The following is a 20,212-nucleotide window of genomic DNA, read 5'->3' on the forward strand; positions in this document are numbered from 1 at the left end:
CATATGTTGGACAATTACTGAAGTCACAGCTGCAGCAAAATAGGGAGACATTACTGTAAATCACCATGGATCAGCAGCCCCTGCCAGCTGGCGAAGGAGACCCTGTGAGATGTGAAAGAACCGAATCCATGGCAGACTTCCAGACCAGATTTATGTCTCCTACATTGTGTCCTCGCTCTAATCCCATTAACTAGATATAACTGCAGTTAATTCGATTTATGGATGGCAACACGTTAGAAAGCATGAGTTCAAGTCATGACCAGGTGTCTAGTTGTTTGACGTCAACATGTGCACACAGGCGCCCGGGGAGAGAGCCACTGCATTGTTGGCTCCTTTTTTTTACTCACTCACTTACACTCAGAAACATTTTCCTCCCACAGGTTAACTTGACATATTTTATTTTGTCTACTAGCTGAACGGGAGGAACTTGTTTCATCAGGATATTTTTAACATATAAATCAGAAATGCTGTGTGTCAGTATGGTGGTGATATTAGAACATTTTACAGATACCTGATTCATTAAATTCTTAGTGTGAAACATCTGCAGAATGTTTCAAGGTGATATTAGATGATCGTTACTGACGTTATGAGTTTCATGACCTTTTGCACCAAGTAACTACTAATTCTAAAGCGATAATTAATTTAAAACTGTCAGAGACACACATTTACCCACTGAAGTGTTTTATCCAAAATTTGATCTAAATGTTTAATGGAAACTCTCACAGCAAACACAGCTTCTCACATAAGGGGATTTAATGATTGTCTACATCACACATGAAGGTAAATAGAATATTTTTAGGTTTTGGACTGTTGATGAAAAGACATTTGAAGACATCAGCTAGTTCCAACACTATAACAGACATATTATAATATTTACTGTCGCTCTGATTAAAGGGTAAACAGAAAAAAGATTAATTGATAATGAAAACAGTTAAAACTCATTAATCTTCCACTGGTGACCATGAATGTCAATACATTTTACATTCAGTGTTAGCAAGATATTTTTGTAAACAAGGCTTCTTACTTTACCCTTTTCTTTCTGATGGAGGGTAAATAAGGGGGAGGGGAAGGATTAGGCTAAAAAGAAAGACGCTGCGCAAAGGAAACATTGAAAGAGGAGTAGAAGTGGAGGATGAATGATGAATGACAATGGGACATGGGAAGGACGAGTGAATGAGATAATGTAAAGGGGAGTAAATAAAGGATGCATGGAAGGAGGAGCGGAGGGTAAGAGATAAGGGGAACTCATTAAGGAATGGAACACAGCCTCTTTGGTTGTTTATTGGCTGGCAGGCTCATTGTACTTAATCACTACTGCCAAAACACACAAAACACACATACACACACACAGACACAGTTGCACACATTGCACGTGCCAGTCTGAATGCACAATCATGCATTGTTGCACATCTACCGATACAAAATAAACTGTGCACATTTTCATGCATGCTTGCCTCCTCATACCCCACCACACACACACACACACACACACACACACACACACACACACACACACACTGCTGAATTCCTCTTAGCAGCTTGAGTCACTGAATCATTTTCTCTGCAGCCTTCATCACCCTCTTTCTCTCTCACCACCACACTATCCTTCTCTTATCTCGTCACGGTTCGGTGATGATGTTACGTCCACGAAAGATACGATTTTCTTCAGCCGGGGCTGTTTGGTATGAGCTGAGGGAACTGAGGCAGCTCTCGCTTTCATTGCTCTGCCCGAATTCTACTGCCTCCCCTGAAATAAACGTCCCTTTTTACGCAGGGTCAAGCTATAGCAAAGAAATTCAGCCTCGGGCCTGTGGGAGTAAGGGTTGGCACCTTTGACCATAGGCTGTGATTGGCTGTTCTTTCAGAGGGCTCTCCAAAATGAAGGGAAACATAAAATCCGGCTCCCACCCTCCCTATCTATATTCCGCTCTCATCCTCTGCTCCTTTTTTTATTTTTTGCTTGATATTTCTTATTGTCTTTCTCTCTCTTACACGCCTGTTGGTCTTTTCGCCGTCACAGTTTTATCTTCACTTCCTCCTCTACCCCCTCCACCCCCTCCTCTTCTCCTCTGCGTGGATGAGCTCCCCCTCATCTAACAACCTTGAGATGATCTTCAAAGCGTCATTGCAGTCGAGCGTGTGAGGTCACAGTGTCTTCAGTCTCTCCTCCTTCTCGTCCGCCTGCCTGCGCCTCTCTCTTCGCCACCACGCACCACTCCACTCTTATTCTTTTGGCTCTCCTCCACCACCTCCTCCTCCTCCTCTCTCTCTCTCCCTGCATCCCTCTCTTTCATTTCATCTCACACTCCATTTCTCTCCTCTTCTGCAACCGCTACCATCTATCTCGACCTCATCTGGTCTCATCTCTCCTCGTCTGATCTCCACTCCATCTTTGCTCCCCTTTCTCCTTTGTCTTCCCCCCTCCCCTTCACTGTCACATTTTCCTCTCCTCTAACCCCCCCCTCCACCTCCTCCCCTGAGCTGATCTCATTCACTTCCCTCCTTCTATCTTTTTTCCACATTTACAAAGCTGAGAAAAGAGGTGATACAAGGTTCCTCGGTCGTGTGTGCATACACGCTTGTTTTTTGCACGTGTCTGAGTTTTTCGGACTGAGTGTGTGTGTGTTGTTGTGTGAGAGACGTTACATGCCTAACTGTTTTTCAAGCAGCAGAGAGCCCCGCAGTGTGTTCACTCTCTAATTAATTAAGCGTGGGATGCTTTAATCAGTCTACTGCTCATCTGACTTCCTCGCTTTTTCTGTTGACCATCTGTCTGTCTCTCACCTCTTTGTTGCCTCTATGGATCAGTCGACCTACCTGTCTCCATCTGTCCGTCTCACCTGACTTACGCTTCCCCATTTTCTCTCCGTCCGTCTGTCTCTCTCTGACTGTATGAGTTATATGTTTGGGAGAAACCCTGCATAATTCAGTCCTCTCCTGCTGCTTTTCATAAAGAGCATAAACTACAGCAGTAACTCACTGGGCCCAGCTGAGGTCAGCATTGTTCCTGATAAATTAGAAGCGGGGCACATGGCCTTGAGCAAAGAGTTCAGGGCAAAGTTTCACTCCAAAAAACAAACAAACGACTAATGTGCTGTTTGTGTTTATTTTAGAGCACAATAGGTGTGGGATCACACGGTGTGCTGGTCCATGGAGGAGTGTGTCACCTGCCTCCAGTGGTACATGCAGGAACCATTTTTGCAGAGTAGCACGGGTTATATGTTTTGTAAAGCTACGGCGTCTGCTGGTAAAAATATCAGAGGGTGACAGAAATGAACATTACCACTAATAATAACCGATTATAAACATACAGGTCTAGAACATTAAAAATCCATAAAGCAGCAACATATGACACAGAACATCAGAATATATGAAAGTAAGAGGTAAAGGAAAAATGTACTTTCCTATTGCCCATCATTATTCTTTCTTTTCCTAATGAGGGAAACATGTACCATTCCAAGACTGTCCTTCTGCTAAACATGACTCTGTATGTGTGTGTGTGTGTGTGTGTGTGTGTGTGTGTGTGTCTGTTACTTCTGTTAGAAATTGTCAGGACCAGTAGACCTAATGGGCACTAAAGCCCGGTCCTATTCTGGCAAACGTTCTGAGGTCCTGGTTAAGTTCAGGGGTAAGATGTGAATTGTGGTTAGGTTTAGTCATGGATTGGTCATGGTTAAGATTTGGAAAATGTTTTGGTTTGACTGTCCACAATGAATGCAAAGTCCATATAAGTATAGCTGCACAAACCTGTGTGTGTGTTTGTTTGGGTGTGTACCTTTTTTACTCTGGACCATTTCTGTTGGTTCTGCGTGTTCTACCCGCTTGTGAGAGAGACTGATGAAAATAGAGAGAGAGAATGTGTGTGTGTGTGTGTGTGTGTGTGTGTTATTGTTGGCTTATGCTATCACTCAGACAGGAAGGAAGTTTGGCTTTTGAGAATTGACTCACTACGCAAAAACTCTCTTATCAAACTCACACATACACATACACATTCACGCAAGCACGCACACACACGCACACACACGCACACGCACACACACGCACACACACACACGATAGGCTCATTACCAGGGTGTGAACTGTATGTGATTCCGAGAGGATAAAATCAGATCATCTCACACCCTCTCTCCACTTGTTCCTTCCCAGAATTAGCTTTCAAATTCCTCGTCAGTTATTGTGCTGCAGCTTTAACGTTGCCCTGAAATAGAAAAAGAAACCAGCCTAATTGGTGATGCTGTGTGACTTTGTGTGTCGCGCTGAAGCTCACTGTGCAGTGAGTTTGTCTGGCTGCTCGAGTTTGTTTAAGAATGCAGGGCTTCCTGTGCTCCCACCGGGCCTCATTTATTAATTTTTCAGCGTGTTTTCCACATTAAAATGAGCTGAATTGGTGGTAAGTGTAAATTAATGCAGAAAACAGCTTATTGTCTTTTTTTATCCAACAGTGTTTTGCACTGGAATGTGTGGTTGTAGCTCTATTCAAGGTTCCTGCCCCGTCTCTTGAAACCCATCGAGAGAGTTGTTTTCTGAAGAATAGATGACTAAGCTTTACTGAATTCGCAGGACAACATGCAGGATGATGGCATGTATTCACAGTCTACTGTATTGCATCCCACCTTAGTATTCATCTGTTCCTCCATAGCTGAGCTGAGGCAGCGTTTTGTAAATTGTAATCAGATGGTTTGCAGACCCCTTCCTCTATTAAACACATTTACAGCACAGAGTAAGTTATATTCAGTTATATTCATTCCACAGACAGTTGCTGCCACACCAGTTTTTTATATGTGATTATTGACCACATTAGGTCTTCAACCATCAAATCAATATCTTATAATTATTTTTAGTCTATTAGATAGAGCACCTGTAACCTCATGCACATACTCTGACAAATACAAAGCAAAGCTCGTCAGCTTGTGCCAATCCCTGTCCATTCATGTTTGACAGTCATGTTTAGGTAATATATGAGTGTGAATTTTTGGTGCAGATCCATCATCCAAAGATGTACAGTATATGTAGTGAATTTAAATGTGGTTTTATAAGAGGACTGTTGGGCCTTGTCGGAGGGACCTACTGAGTTTTACTTACATTAGTTTTCTATTTATATCCCATATCTTGCTTTAAGAATATGTTATACTTCATTCACCCCCAAGAAATTCAACTTTATACTCACTGAAAATAGATTTTTTGAATGAGCATTCCCACCTTCTTCTCTACTAGGCCTGTTTTTGTCACCTAACAACATACGCTCATTGTCTATCCAGCATGTGGAACTGCTCTGGCCTCTGTGTTTGCGGTGACAGGACTCAGTTCAAACAAATGGTTTTTGCTTGTCCAGTCTGGTCATGTAGACACAGATGAGCCAAACTGAATCGCTAAGCCAGAGAGCCAGGTTCTGTACTGTCTGTGTGCTGATTCATTTGACAGATGTACATCCGCTAAATTTATCGAGCCCACTCCAGCACAGGCATCTACATTGTTGTGTATGGTGCGTGCATGTGTGTGTGTTTGTCTGTTATGTAAAATACACCCAGATGTCTATGTGCTGTGATGTAACTCAGGTTAGTAGACTGACAGCTGGGAGGGATAGATAACTACCTGAAGGTGTGTGTGTGTGTGTGTGTGTGTGTGTGTGTGTGTGTGTGTGTGTGTGTATTCTCAATATTCTCTGCAGTCTCTGTGTACTCACAGATAAGATGATTATATGTAAAATGCAGAGTTTCCATTTGACCTTGTGATGGTGCAAAGTTTTCTCAGGAAAACTGACCAAATAGCCCACAGCTACTTTTTCTGATCACAGGTTTATCTACAAAATGCCCCAAAACAAAAGCAAAGTGACATAATTACAACTATTATAATGTCGTAAATGTGTGTGGTGATCATAGACTGCATTTAAAGATGGACGACATTATATATCTCTTAAAGTGAAGCCAAATCATCTTGATCGCCCCCTAGTGGCTTGCTGCATCTTAGCCCATAGCACGTCAGCAGATAAACCATATTGAAAAGTCAAAGCCAATGTTCAATACATTTTTCTTCAATAGTGGTTTCTGTCATTTTAAGGTGTTCATTTCCCTATTTATTAGATAATATAAAACAGTGTAAATATCTTGACTGACAGCTCAGACTGTCTCACAATTAGCACATGTATCAATGGGACCTTGATATTATGGTTCTACACCCCAATTACAACTGTGCAGACTCTGGCTCTGCATAACGACAAAAGCGCAAGATGGCGGCACCAATATCCAGGATATTTTGGCTTCATTCATGTACAACAGGAGGAATTGGAGATACATTGTCCACTTTTGTTTTTTTTAACAGTCTGTGGAGTTGATGGTAAAAATGTTTTGGATTAGGAATATGCCAAGTTGATTAAATTATGTTGCATGATAATAAACTGATAATTGTAATTACTGCTTATTAATGTATTCAGCCCCACTCCCGCTGTTATAGCAGTCAGCACAAACAAACATCTATTAGATGCAGAGAACCTCAAAACCCAAATAAAAAAATAATGCACATTGATACAACAGTGCAGTCATAAAAAAGTATGCAGTGTTGGGCTTGAAAAGTTCACATGTGCAATAATTTGGATATAATATATAATGATTTTTTAAAACATAAAATTTAAGTTATTTATAAATAACTGGATGTTAAAGGGTTAAAATTTTACCATGATTTCTTATCAAAATATTCTGTAACTGAGTGATCTTTTTGCAGCTCATTCAATGACCTCAAGATGTTTTCAGTTCAGGTCAAGCTGGTTTAAAAAGTGAAAAAGGACATAATTTGTAAAGACTAATAAGACACAGCTTGAGCTTCACGATGCAGCGTTGTAGTTTTGGCAGCTTCAAAGGACCGCAGAAGTTTAGACATTGGTCAACTCAATTATTGAGAAATTATGAAGCACCACATCACATCGGTTTGTCTTGTTGTCCGGCTGAAATGAGAAAATGTTCCCTTTTTTTATTCCTCGCACAGCAGCTGCTGAATGCGGCTTTTATTGACTCTGTTTGGAGCGATTTTGTGTTCTGCTCTCCAGTTTTGATGGTTATTCTGATACGACTTCCTACCAGTGGAGGGACACAGCACCAGAATACTAAAAATCTGAACAGAGCGAAGCTACGGTTTCTCAATTAGAGTGAAGGTGACACTTGTCTCAAGTGTGTTTCCACTTTGTGATTTCAGCAGCGTGTTATTGTGTAGTAGGCTCATTTTAAACATCTGCAATATTTAAATCTTATTCACAACACGCCAACGCACGCTTACGTGTTTTTCATGCTGAATAGGATGTGGTCAGTCTGCTTTTATTTTGGAGTGGTCTGGAGGAGATAGAGAGAAAAGTGTTTGTTCCACTTTCTGTGCAGCTGTGTGTTTAGTGTGTGTGTGTGTGTGTGTGTGTGTGTGTGTGTGTGCACATGCGTGTTTATTAAAGATGTTTCGGAGTAACTGTATCTTTACAGATGTCAGGGGTTAAACCCTTTGGCCTGTTCTGGCAAGGTCAAACTCATATTCACACTTCTTTGATGTTAAGGTGCCCTCCGTGTCCTCCCATCCTCCCCCTTCTCCCCCCCTGCCTCACCTCCTTCTGTTAGCTGCGCTGCACACAAGGAGAATGGCAATTTTTCATCTCCCGTCCTACAGCCTTCATGGTCCCTGTGACTGTTTCATTCTCTCTACAATATGAAAAAATATTTTCACATTCTCCAGATTTCTGTCCGTCCATTGGCGGAGAATTGAACCAATAGCGGGATTTTACAGACCTGATGGAGAACTTAGATCTCTGTTTTATAAACAATCTGCAGGAGCTCAAAATTTGCTTACAGCACAACAATGAACCCACTTCTTCAGCTTCTCCCAGGAGAAGCAGATTGTTTCACCATTGCACAGCAGAGGTAATTTCTCCTCGGCCAATCGTTTTTTAAATTCACAAACTCAAAATTGACTTCAAACAACTTCTCTGTTATCTTGTTTCATCTTTCTCTTGATATCTCTCTTTCACACACACACGCATGCTGGCACACTCATATCTCCTCTAGTGGGGACATTCATTGGCATAATGCATTCCCCAGCCCGTTACCCTAACCTTAACCATAGAAACTCAAAGTCTAACCTTAACCCTTACCCTAACCCGAACCAAGTCGTAACCCTGAAACAGCCCATTAAAAGTGTGTCAGGAAGTGAGGATCAGCCAAAATGTCCTCACTTTCCTAAAATGTCCTAGGTTATAGGCTCAAAATGGTCCTCACAAAGATTTCTGTACAAGTACACACACATGCCCCACCATCCCCAATGGAATCCCACTTGAATATCCATCTTCAGACAATTACAGTGCTTATGTGTCATGGCCAGCGGATACTTGGGTGTCAAAACAGGTGTGTGTGCAAGAAAGTGTATGTTAAGCATGTGTACCTATAGGTGCATATGTGTGTGTGTGGCAAAGTCAGTCTGGGGGCGTGTTTGTCCAGAGGCTGTGTTTTAGTTTAGCTCTGACATTAGTGACTCTCAAAGTGCCCCTTAAAGTACAAACTACTACCTCTGTTCCCAATAAATCCCTAAATATGCTTCTTTGTGTGTGTGTGTGTGTATCTCTGCATGCATATGCGTTTTTGCAACCAGTACATACAGTATGTATGCATTCAAATCTGTCTTAGTGCCTTTTTCAATTAAATGTTATCATATAACTATCTTTAATAATCAAAACAGGAAGTGTGTGTTTGTGTGTGTGTCCCTGCATGCACTGGGATTTTTGCAGCTCATACATATGTGTGCATGTGTGTGAGCCTGTTTGCATTAAAGTTTGTAAGGTGTGTGTGTGTGTGTGTCTGTGTGTCTGTGTGTCTGTGCATGCGTGCGTGCGTGCGTGCGTGCGCACACTGAAGCAGTGGAATAGCCATGAGTTTGGGGAAGAGCATCATGTAACTCTGGTATTTTACCATTCAGACAGAAACTGTTGTCTCGTTCTGTATGTAGGTGTGCACTCAGACTCGTGGGTGGTTCGACATCTGCTGGCTGGAGAAACACTTATACAAACAACACACTCTGCAGGGAAGGTTTGTCTTGTATGGGAATCAATGGCCTGCTTAGAATAACCATCTTTCATCTGAATTTCATCTTCAGCGTTGCAAAGTTCAAGTTGCAATCTGCTCCGTCAGGAAAAATGTTACTGCGATATTTCAGCTAAAAGACACACACTGAAAGAGATTGAAATTATAACCCTGTGTATCACAGTGTGCATTTCTGCAGACAGGCCTCTAGCCCTGCTCCTCCATAAACTGCTCTCAGTGACACAGGAATAAATTATTCATAAATCAATAATTTACAGTACTATCATAGATCACATATTATGGAAATATGAGTGAAAAAATCAACATCAGTTGAAAGTAATTACAATATATTCAAATGTCTCTTATTCAAAAAAGACCCCAGTGCCTCTTTTAACAATAAAAAAAACTAGAGTTCTTTGTTTAACTGCGTCTGTGGCTCCACAGAAGCAGTTTTCATTATTATTCTTATTGTTGACTTGTGATTTATGGAATCACTGTGACTGTAACCATGCAGCATTCCTGCAGATGATTTCCCCTCACCACCCGACCCTTCAGGAGCAGAGAAACTCTGCCACTGAGAATGAACAGCGATCAAAGTGCAACCTGAGGATTACATTTTGCACAACAGCAGTGAAATCTAAGATGTCGTCTAGAATACATGTATGAGATGAAAGAGGAAAGTGATGCATGCTGCCTCACTCACATGGGAGACTGGGTTTGACTGGACAAGCTATCACAAAGTTGTCTAATAGACTTCCCGGACTGTGGGTTTGATTATGTTATTCTTTATTTGAAATAATGTCACAATTAATACATTTAAGGCCCATGATTGGCTGGCGATAGAGCATCTCACCCGCTGTCAGCTGGGATTGGTTTATACCCAAAGGATAAACAGTACCGATAATTGATAGATGGAATAAATATCAGTAGGGATTGACTATTGAAATTGATGTTTATTGAACAATAATTATAATGACATTGAGGTGGATCCTCTTCAGTACCTCAAATTTGAATGTACCGTCTCTGGCTGTGTTTGGGAGACCCCTGTGGCATCGACTTGTGCCACAATGCGATTTTCCGGTGTGCGCACATGAACATGACCGTGGCTAAGAGGAAGATATCAGAGGACATGTCATGCTTTTTTCAGTTTTCTGAAGAAGGTGTCTCATTTACTTCAATTGTATTGGATTTGGCTGCAACACTGTTTACCCCTGAGACTCCAAAAGTGTTTTGTCGACTCAAACACTTCACCCACCCTTCCATCAGCATAGTAGTGGGTAGATAATGAATGAATTTTCATTTTTCGGTCATCATTCATCTCTTTACGTACAGAGCCACTGGGAGTTCTTGAATGGTACATACTGAACTCTACAGTGCACAGCAGGCAATGTGAATATTTCTTTGCACAACCTGTGCTGACTGCTGGATCCATTAAAACAGATGTGAATCTGTTTGGTCATACGTGTGGGGCTGAGCTGGATCTGTGCAGTCATGCCATTGAAAGCACATTGGAAGTGTGCAGCAAGTTTGGCTGTGTGTATCTGTGTGTAGTTGTTACTGCACGCCTTTCTTATAACTCTGAAAAAAAACTGTGTATTTGCAAGGGAGCAGAATAACTTTAAAAAAATACTTCTTCAAGCACATTTTTATGTGATTATTTTAATCAGTTTTACAGTAACATTAATTTGCCCTACATCTTAGGTGTGGGCCATCTGTTTTACTGGTTTTATTGTATTGTACTGATTTGATATTGTCAGTTTTTTGTGTGGAAGCTGTGGTGGTTTTACAACACCAAACAAACCAATTTTACTGCCTCTACTAAATTCATTTTGTTGGTAAGGCAGCCAAATAAAAAAGAAATGGTTCAGTCACTATCATTATACATATAAAAATGTACATGAAATTATGTCTTTGCAACAATAAGAAGCAAAAAGATACACACAGCTTTTATCTGCTGTCCAATCTTGAAATACGAATCTCCCTTGACCTGGACAATTCCCGAGGTGTAATGAACTGCAGGTCAGTGGCTTCAGGTCAAAGATTACATGCTCATAATGAAAGGAGATGCCGCAGGGAAGAAAAGACTGTGGAAGTAAACTCTGAAGTCTTAAATCTATCTGACTGACTCTCCATCATACCCAGCTCTCTGACCTTTTGTCATTCAACCTGCTGTGTGAGACATTGTTTATGTCTGAGTGTGTGGACCGGCTGTGTTCACATGCACCACAGGCCATGTCTCTTATCGAGTTGTCTCTCAAGAAACTGAAGGATCCACTGATGAATGTTTCCATCAGCAATAAATACTTAAATACTTGGTCATTACTTTAAGATATTATGTGATTATTTTGAGTTCATATGTCTTTATTTTGAGATATTTAATCATCCTTTTAATTAGTAGGTCATTATTTTTGAAATATTCTGTTTTTATTCTGAGATATTAAGTCACTTTGTTTAGATTCATTCATTAGGTTAGTAAGACTTTATTTTGAGAAAGTCATTTTGAAATACTGAGTTGTTATTTTGAGAATGTGTCTGTGACTTACAGGACTTTATAAATAATTGGGCAGAAATAATCTTTAAAAATAAAATGCCAAAAAGATAAATCAGTTAATTGGCCGGTTTGCTCTGGCTTCCTGTGACAGGACAGTGAACATTGAATCAGATAATGACTTTCAATGCTTTTTCCCACACAACTGTTAAATTGAACTGAAACAGCATGAAACGATTTTTTACAATAAAAAAAAAAACAGCCCAAGAAAGCAGGACTAGAAATATTGATTAAACTCGGATATGGCATCAGCTGGCATACGCACCCATGCATTTATGAGTGTTGGAGCGAGCTCTGGTGTTAAGGTGGACCGTCTCTCCCTGGAGCTCAGGCATCACTGCAGAATAATTTAGAGCCTTACTTACACACACAAGGACACATTGCACAAGGTGTATCCTCTGTCCTCCAGTGTCAGAGGCCAAGGAGGAAATTGTATCAAAACCTTCTTGAATAATGTTTTTCTGTAAAATGTACAAACTTTACAATGTGTGCCCAAACAGTCATCAATCAATAACTAACACTAATGGTTTAAATAGTGGTGGGCAACTGCAATTAAGTCATTTTTTATGTTACTTTATTCAAGAGGTCCGGTTGAGGAGTAAAAGAAAATAATTTCCTCTGAACTGCATGTGCTTGTTGTTTGGAGACATTAGATACAACCAAACCAAACCAGGCTGAGCCAGGGGAAAGCAAACACTCTGGATTAAGTAGGAGGGCTGTGTTTGTGTGTGATGGTATGTGGATATTTTGTGTGCAGGAAATGCAGAAAGATTACTTTTTGTACCTGGCCCTGTAAGTCCGAAAGTGTTTCCGTGTGTCAGTAATTATTATTGTGTAGGTGGTCACACAGAGGCCAGAAGGGATACGTAGTACCTATAAGGCTGTGTGTGTGGTCCAGGTATTGATCGTCTTGTGGGGACTTATACCTGTTTATACATTTACATTATGAGGACGTTTGTGTAAGACATGTTTTTAGGGTTAGAGAAAGGTTAGGTTTATGTAAATGTCAGGGGTTAGGGGTCAAGGGTTAGTCAACTAGTGGTAAGTTATGGTTAGAATAAGTCTCTGGGCCATTTGGTGAAGGTTGTGCATGTGAGAGTCTTTATCATATCAGGTTTTATTTGTTCATTTCTTGATTATATATTTGTTTCATCTTGTTTTTACTGTGCTTGTGTATTAGTGTGTGAGCTAACATAATGTGTATGTGTGGGTGTGTTAGTGTTTCTAGGCCAAGGGAGGAATGGCCTATTGGTACCTGGGGATCAGTGACCAGCTTTATAGCTACCAGCAGCCACAACCCAAACACAAGACTCATTCATACTGAACCAGAAATGTGAACATAAGAGTGGAGAGGCGTCAGTTCACATGCTAACACTTTCTTCAACACTACTATCGCTTCAGGCTAAATGTAAAATGAAGTCTTGTTACAAGTGATCCAATTTCCTCTCACAGTCACAGCAACAGGCCTAACGCCTTGTGTGGCACTAATCTGATCCTAATCTCTCTAAACAGATTCTGGATGTGAATATGCAGAATCTTTAGGGCAAGGGAAAATATTTTGGGGCTGGAAGTCTTCTGGTTTGTAAGTTAGGGCCTTATGAAATATTCAACATCAGCATCAGGCCGATATTCCCCTCATACAATGACACGCAGCCAAAAAATATTTGACTTTATAGCAACTTAATTCTTGAAATCTTTGAAAATTCCTGAAAAAAAGAATTTCTTCAACGTTGCTCTAATACTTGATCATACTAATACTAACAAATCACATTTGAGCAGACTTTGCTTGGAAACAGTCTGTGTAAAGAGCAAAAGGGACGGAACACATTGACTGAAATGCATTGGCCATTATCTTTTTAATCTTTAGTTGTTAATAGAGATTAGCCAAAATGTTATCTGATCACTGTTTGTGTTTTGTGTGGAGAAATACTCAACTCATGTTGAAAAAGGAGACAAGTTGGATTAGAAATAGTGTAAGTTAAACAAAAGATGGAGTCTTGGCCCGGATGTGGGCTGTCTCTACCGGAAGGCCAAAAATATTGGCCGTTGCTACTAGAGGACGATAGCTGATGTATCTGAGATTGATCTGATTCTCTCTAATTTCCACCATTTAAAAAAGCCAGTAGATGATCTAATCTTTGTCATATCTTTACTTTGTATTGATCCAGACTGAAGAACTACAGCAATTTGACCACTTGGCAACAAAAGCTGGTCTGACTTGAGACAGGTTGAGTAGCTGATGTTATTTATATCACCACAACTAAAGTCCAGAGTTTTACACATCCTCTTCTAGGCAGTCGTCATAGCAACATGGGTTTAGATAGAGAAAGGCCCTTGCATTTTCAATGATTTTACCATCTTGGGAGCTTGGTTTTAGTTTGTGTGTGTGTGTGTGTGTGTGTGAGAGAGAGAGAGAGAGAGAGAGAGAGAAAGAGGTGGATTGATGATCCTCTGGTTTTCTTTCAGACAACAGGTGGGAAGCTGCTTAAACCCTCGACTGTTGGGAAATTTCCTCTGTTCCCTCATGTCTTTTGTGTATTTAATGCTTATTTAACTTAATAAGAACTTGTTCATCTTTACTTACGTTGCCTTATTTTCTTTTCCTTTTCACCGTGTCCCATTTCTCTTCTTTCCTGGTGTCATAAAAGCAACAGTAATCACACTAACTATCAGAACCACTGTTCCTTTTAAGTCTTTTTGTGGCTGAGAACATAAGTAACACAGAATTTGACAAATACTTCAGAATTTACACTTAAGAACATGAAAGTTCAGCAGAAACATTTTGAAGCGAGCCTGCTCCTCAAAGTAATCACAGGGCTTTTGATGGTCTGGTCCTGAATCTGCTGCTTGTTTGTCAGAGTGGACGTTCCTATCAGAGGCATTAGTGAGATCTAAACATGCTCTCGCCACAGGGAATTTTCCGCTGCTTTCTCAAAGGTCATTCTTTGAGAACAGATTGGAGGGAAGTGTGCTCTTTATCAGAGGAACAGGAGACTCTGAGTCAGTGGACGTAGAGCTTTGATGAGCTCATCAAACCAAGAGCAAAATCTGCTGAAGATTACTCAGATGTATTAGATTTAATTAATCTCTTTGGGTCACATCTTAGATTTGGAACAAACACACAGCAAAGGCTACGAGTCCAAATCCCACTGGCCACCAGTGATGCACGTGTGCACACAAAACCCGTTTTCTGTCATTATAGCACTCAAGAGTGTTTCATTAAAGATCAGTAGAAACATAGGTTGGTTTCTTTTGTTTTGTTTTTTTAACATTTATCTTGAAAAAGTAGAGCTAACAAAGACAAGATATTTTTCTAGCAGTTTACTATGTGTTCTTTCTCTTTGCAGCTTTAACCCTTGCCTTGCTCTTTCTGCTGTACTTCCCCAGGGGCCTTTGTCCTCTCTCCATGATTTATCTTCAGCTGCTGCTGATCTAACTGTGTCTCTGTATTTGTAATGCATATCTTGAGAACTGTTCATCTTATCAGCTTCACACTTAGCATGCACACTGTTAAGGTTCCTAGGAGCAAGTGAAGTATTAATTAGCTGTCATGACAATGGGGACATCCATACTAATGGAAATTGGGTTTTGCGCACTCAGTGAAGCTTCAATGAACTCTGAATAAACAAGATTCAGCAGCAGGTCATCACTTGCTGCGGCTCAATCACTGTCTCTTTTACAGTTTCAGAAAGAAAACTGCAACCAGCATCACCACAGACCAAACAAAGAGCCCATTCCAAATAGGCAGGTTTAGAACGGCCACTACACTAGTTTTGAAGTTTGAAGTACTTCCGAGATGTGTTTCCATATTTGACATCCTCTTTGAAGCAACCTAAAAAGAAGTGGCAGTCTCCTGAAAAAAATCACGTCTACCCTCGCAACGTTTACCCAGAGTGATGACATTTACAGCTTTCCTGTGAAAAGGCAAAGAGAGAAAGTTTGAAAGGTAGAAATTCAGATCATTTCAGAAAAGAAAATGGTGTGACACCGCATGATCAACTCAAGTCCCATAGCGTGAAGAGAATGCATCAAGACTTTTCTGGTGTTCTCAGATATTAAGGGATTTACTTTATATATTGAGGGATCAAACTGGACTTTGTTGACTTTGTTCTCGTCAATAAACATCTCTTGCTGGAATTTACACGCTGCATATTGACACTAGCTACAAATATGAGTCACTTGTGGAAGCCTTGCTAATTTTTAGTTCAACTGTAAAAACTTTTCTTTGTAGATATGTGGCCCTGAAGTCGGGATGTGATTTCTTACATTTTTTTTCCAAAGTTGGAAAAAAAATGATGAATGCACAGTCTGACCCAGATCCTGTGCTCTTCCAACAAAACAACTTCTTTCTGTCTATTGACATGTTTGCGGCTCAGTCTGAGCTACCAGCTATCTACCACATGAAGAGAGAGGGGATCTGTGAGAAATCTTGGAGAATTTCCTGTTTATGGCTTTTCCTTTGCTCTACCAACACATCAGCAAACCGGCTGCCGGTCTTGTTAAGGCCTCTGTGTACGTTCAGTGTGTGCTTGATACAGTCTGTGTATGCCTGTGTCTTACACGTGCACACGCTCTTTATCTACTACACACGTATGTGTTTGTGCACTGGTGTGCATATGACTGCCTGTGTGTGTACATGTATGTTCGTTTAATGGAGGTTTCTGGGTTTTCTCTGCCTTTAATTTAATGTTTGCACAGCCGTTTCTTTCCCATTGTAAAATGTATGCAGTAACTGGATACACATGTTAGAGAGACTTTCTATAGGGGGGGGGGGAGAGAGAGAGAGAGAGAGAGAGAGAGAGAGAGAGAGAGAGCCTCTGTGACTCACTTCATTCTTTCCATGAAATAAAAAAAAAAACTACTTTCATCTATAATAAAAGAAATATAAATCAAAGTGACATACATGTGTCTTCACAGTATCAGTCCTGCCTACCATTATGTTTTTTATTATTTTAAATCATTTGGTTCTGGCACTTGATTGCACTTCATTATTATTGCATTTGTCTTTTAAGCATTTTTTTTGTATCATCTTTCAATTGTTTCTTTCTGTTGTGACCAGCACCTGAGAAAGTCACTTTAATCAAAGCATTGGTATTAGTGGATACAGATAAACCTGGAAACACAGACAGAAGAGGCTGTGTCAGTTCTGCCAACAACAGGAGGTAGAGACTTCGCCTGACTTTATGTTACGATGCAGCCTGCAGGAAGACACTAGACGTCCTTGTCGAAATACAACCCAAACAACAGACCTTCAACACCCTTCCAAACATTTACTTGGGGAAAACTGACTTTGCCACAGAAGCAGCAAAATATTTCGGAGCATGTCACATAGGAAAACCAGCAGAACAACACAATACCATTATGTTAAACCCTTCGAAATATAACTTGCTTTTCTTAGCTCCTGGTCATCAGGCTTCTTAATTCATAACAGAATTCATATTCCTCTGCACATCTCTTACCTGCATGCTTGTTTACATTCGTTCTTTGCTTCTGAAAAATGTACAATAACTTGTATGAACTTGTATATCGCAAACATTCATTCTATTATATTCTATTTTGTTTGAATGATGCGTTTGTATATATTAGTTTTCTTCCACTAAGATAATATACTAGTAATACAGTTGTATAGTGCTTTCTAATATTCTATAATTGTTATTATATGTGTCATTATATTATATATCATATTGTAAACCTTTTACAATGACCAATTGTACTAATGCCAAAGTGAATTTAAAAGTGAGGGAAAGAGGGAGATATATACTGAATGCATGAATACAGAAAGAAAAGCTTAAAAACAGAGAGACTAGAAATAACCTGGGAATGACATTCTTTCCACGCTAAATCTCCTCTGCCGTCGTTTTTAATCTTTTCATCTCTGTTACCGTTTATCTCTCCCCCATTTTTCTACATCTCCTTCCTTCCCTCCCCTCACTAGACTCGAGGAGCATTACATTGTCCTTCAGTGCTGTGAAAAAAGAAAGAGGGGTGGAAGGATGAAAGAGAGAAGATGTTCCATTCCTTCAGGATTAGGCTACTTATCTCACAGCAGACACACATGCACTGGCTCACACACACACACACACACACACACATGCATGCACACGCTTCAACACAAACAGATGTGTACCTATGAGCATGCATACACACACATACAAGATTATCCTTATCCAGTAATAATCACTTCACATCTGATGCTCTTTTCATGACTTCTGGCAACATGCATACTGGCTGACTCTGAGTGTGTGTGTGTGTATATTTCTATCTTTGCGAGGGCCAGTTTCTGAAATAGATCTTGCGGTGTGAGGTTGAAGGGCTGTTTGAGGGTTAAGACTTTGTTTTTCGGGTTTAGGTTAGAATTGGGTTTATGTTAGGTTTATGTTATATAGATAAGTACTAGGGTAAGAGTTAGGGTTGAGTAAGTAGTCGTAACAGTTTGTGTTGAAGCAAGTCTGCAGGAACTGAGTGTGAGTTAATGTAATGTCCTGTGAAGTCATGGAGACACAACTGTGTGTGTGTGTTTGTGTGTTTGTGTGCGTTGAACCATGTGTCAAAGTCCAAAACCCTGCAGAAGATAGCACTAAATCCCTCTAAAGAATTACATCGTCTTTACTTCTCATCCTTCTTTTCAAGTTCCCCATTCTTTGGATTCTCTTATCATGCTCTCTGTCTCCATTAAACCCCTTTCGCTGTCCTGCGACTTCTTGGTCATTCACTCGCACGTTCAAATCCACTTCCCTCTCAATAGCTTGCCAGCATCAGGCGATCTCAGGATCGCTGTAGGCTCCGGCTACAAAATCTCCCTGTCACATTTGATGATTTGAAACAGCGTATCACCCTGTACAGAAACCCGCAGAGCAACAGAAGCCCTTCAAAAAGGGTTTTAAGACAGTCCATCTGAACTCATAGTATGGGTGTATATATGTATTATTAAAATCTCTTAGTGTTATCTCCATTTGTCTGTCCCTCTTCTTCTCTCCCTCTCTCTCCAGTTGGCTGTTTGAATGTTGTCTGAAGCAACCTGCCTAGATGTTGGTTATTATCTTCACCCCAAAGGATTATAATAATGTTTAACTGAACTCAAATTGAATTTAAGTGTTTTATCTTCATCAGTAATCCACTGTTTGCAGGCCAGTTCTTCATACTCCGTTTTTCCATTCTGACTTTTTTGCTAAAATAAATAACCAACATAAATTTTGTGCTTGGACAGGATGTAATCACAACATTTTCAGTTGTTTCCCGCCCAATTTAAGAAAGAATTCAGGCCAAGTTCAACAAATTTGCCAGCTGACATTCACAGGCCTGGAACAAACCTTATTGGTTTGGCAAAATGCACCTTGGCACCACAAACACAGAGATCTACTGGTTTGCATGATTTGGTTTTATTTGGCTTGTAGGACAATTTCTACACCTCATCAATCTCCATATTTACTTTTTGGGTCTGTATGTGGTGGGTCACACAAAAGCTGTGCAGCGTGAGTGTGTGTGTGTGTGTGTGTCCATCTATCACACACAGGAAATAGCTGCAGAGTGAAAGGTAGAGACAATCAGGGATGATCAAACATCCTCAAATTGCCGGCAGAATGTTTAAACATCGCTGCTAAAAAATTAATTTATGGAAGGGTGACTGGCAGAGCACTGATTCTCCATTTTGACTTACCCAGATATGCTCTTTGTAAAAAGGATATCTGACAAAAACACTGTCAGGTAGAGGATAAGATCACTTAAAGCCTGTTGGGTAGGACTCCAATTATTGGAACCAAAATCAACTCTCTAAATGTTTGCTACTTACACTGAAACAAGAATGTTATAGAAAGCAAAGAGCGATCAGGGGATGGAGCCAGGGCAACAAGGCCCCAACAATACACGGGTCAGTCCCAGCTGTCAATGAAGATATTTCACCCAATTTTTTACCATCAAATAACTAATGAATACTTAACTTCAAACCATCTTTGAGAAGAATGCATTTGACCATGTACTTTGACTTTTTAGTTTGCCCCATCACCTAATATGAAGGAGGCAGGGTTTATGTCTAATACTGCAGCCCACCACCAGGGGGTGATCGAGAGGATTTGGCTTCACTTTTGAGGGCCTGGCTTGTCGACCAGCCTATTGGTTGTTCTTAGTCTCAATGTTACTTTAAGCTATATTGACATCAGAGCGCTAACTCATGAAATGAAAATGCAAACAAGCAGCTATTTTTTGCTTGATGAAATGCTAAGGCATCCGAGAAAGTACGTTTACAAAGTATGATGCAAAGAAAGAAACGCAACAATAGTGTCAAGCTCTTTTTACCTCTCAGAACCCCTGTGCCACCTCCCTCTGCCTTTGTAAATGTATTCAGGTACATATTAAAAATCATTACACTAAAAAATAATTTACAGTAAAAAAATAAAAATAACATAACAAAACAGCCCAATGAGTCCAAGTGTGTTAAATGATTGCTGCAACCCCGACCAGCAGGTCTTTGAAATGTAACTTCTTCTTTATTTATGAGGGTTCATTCCGACAGAAGGCTCGGAGAGATGTTATTTATATTTGCACAATTGCTTTCCATGTCATTGTGGTGCCAATGCCTTGTTTTGTTTTATTAGGTTTGGTCTCATTTTACAAAAGAGATTGT

The sequence above is a fragment of the Paralichthys olivaceus genome, chromosome 10 (assembly GCF_024713975.1).
Source record: "Paralichthys olivaceus isolate ysfri-2021 chromosome 10, ASM2471397v2, whole genome shotgun sequence".
Lineage (NCBI taxonomy): Eukaryota > Metazoa > Chordata > Actinopteri > Pleuronectiformes > Paralichthyidae > Paralichthys > Paralichthys olivaceus.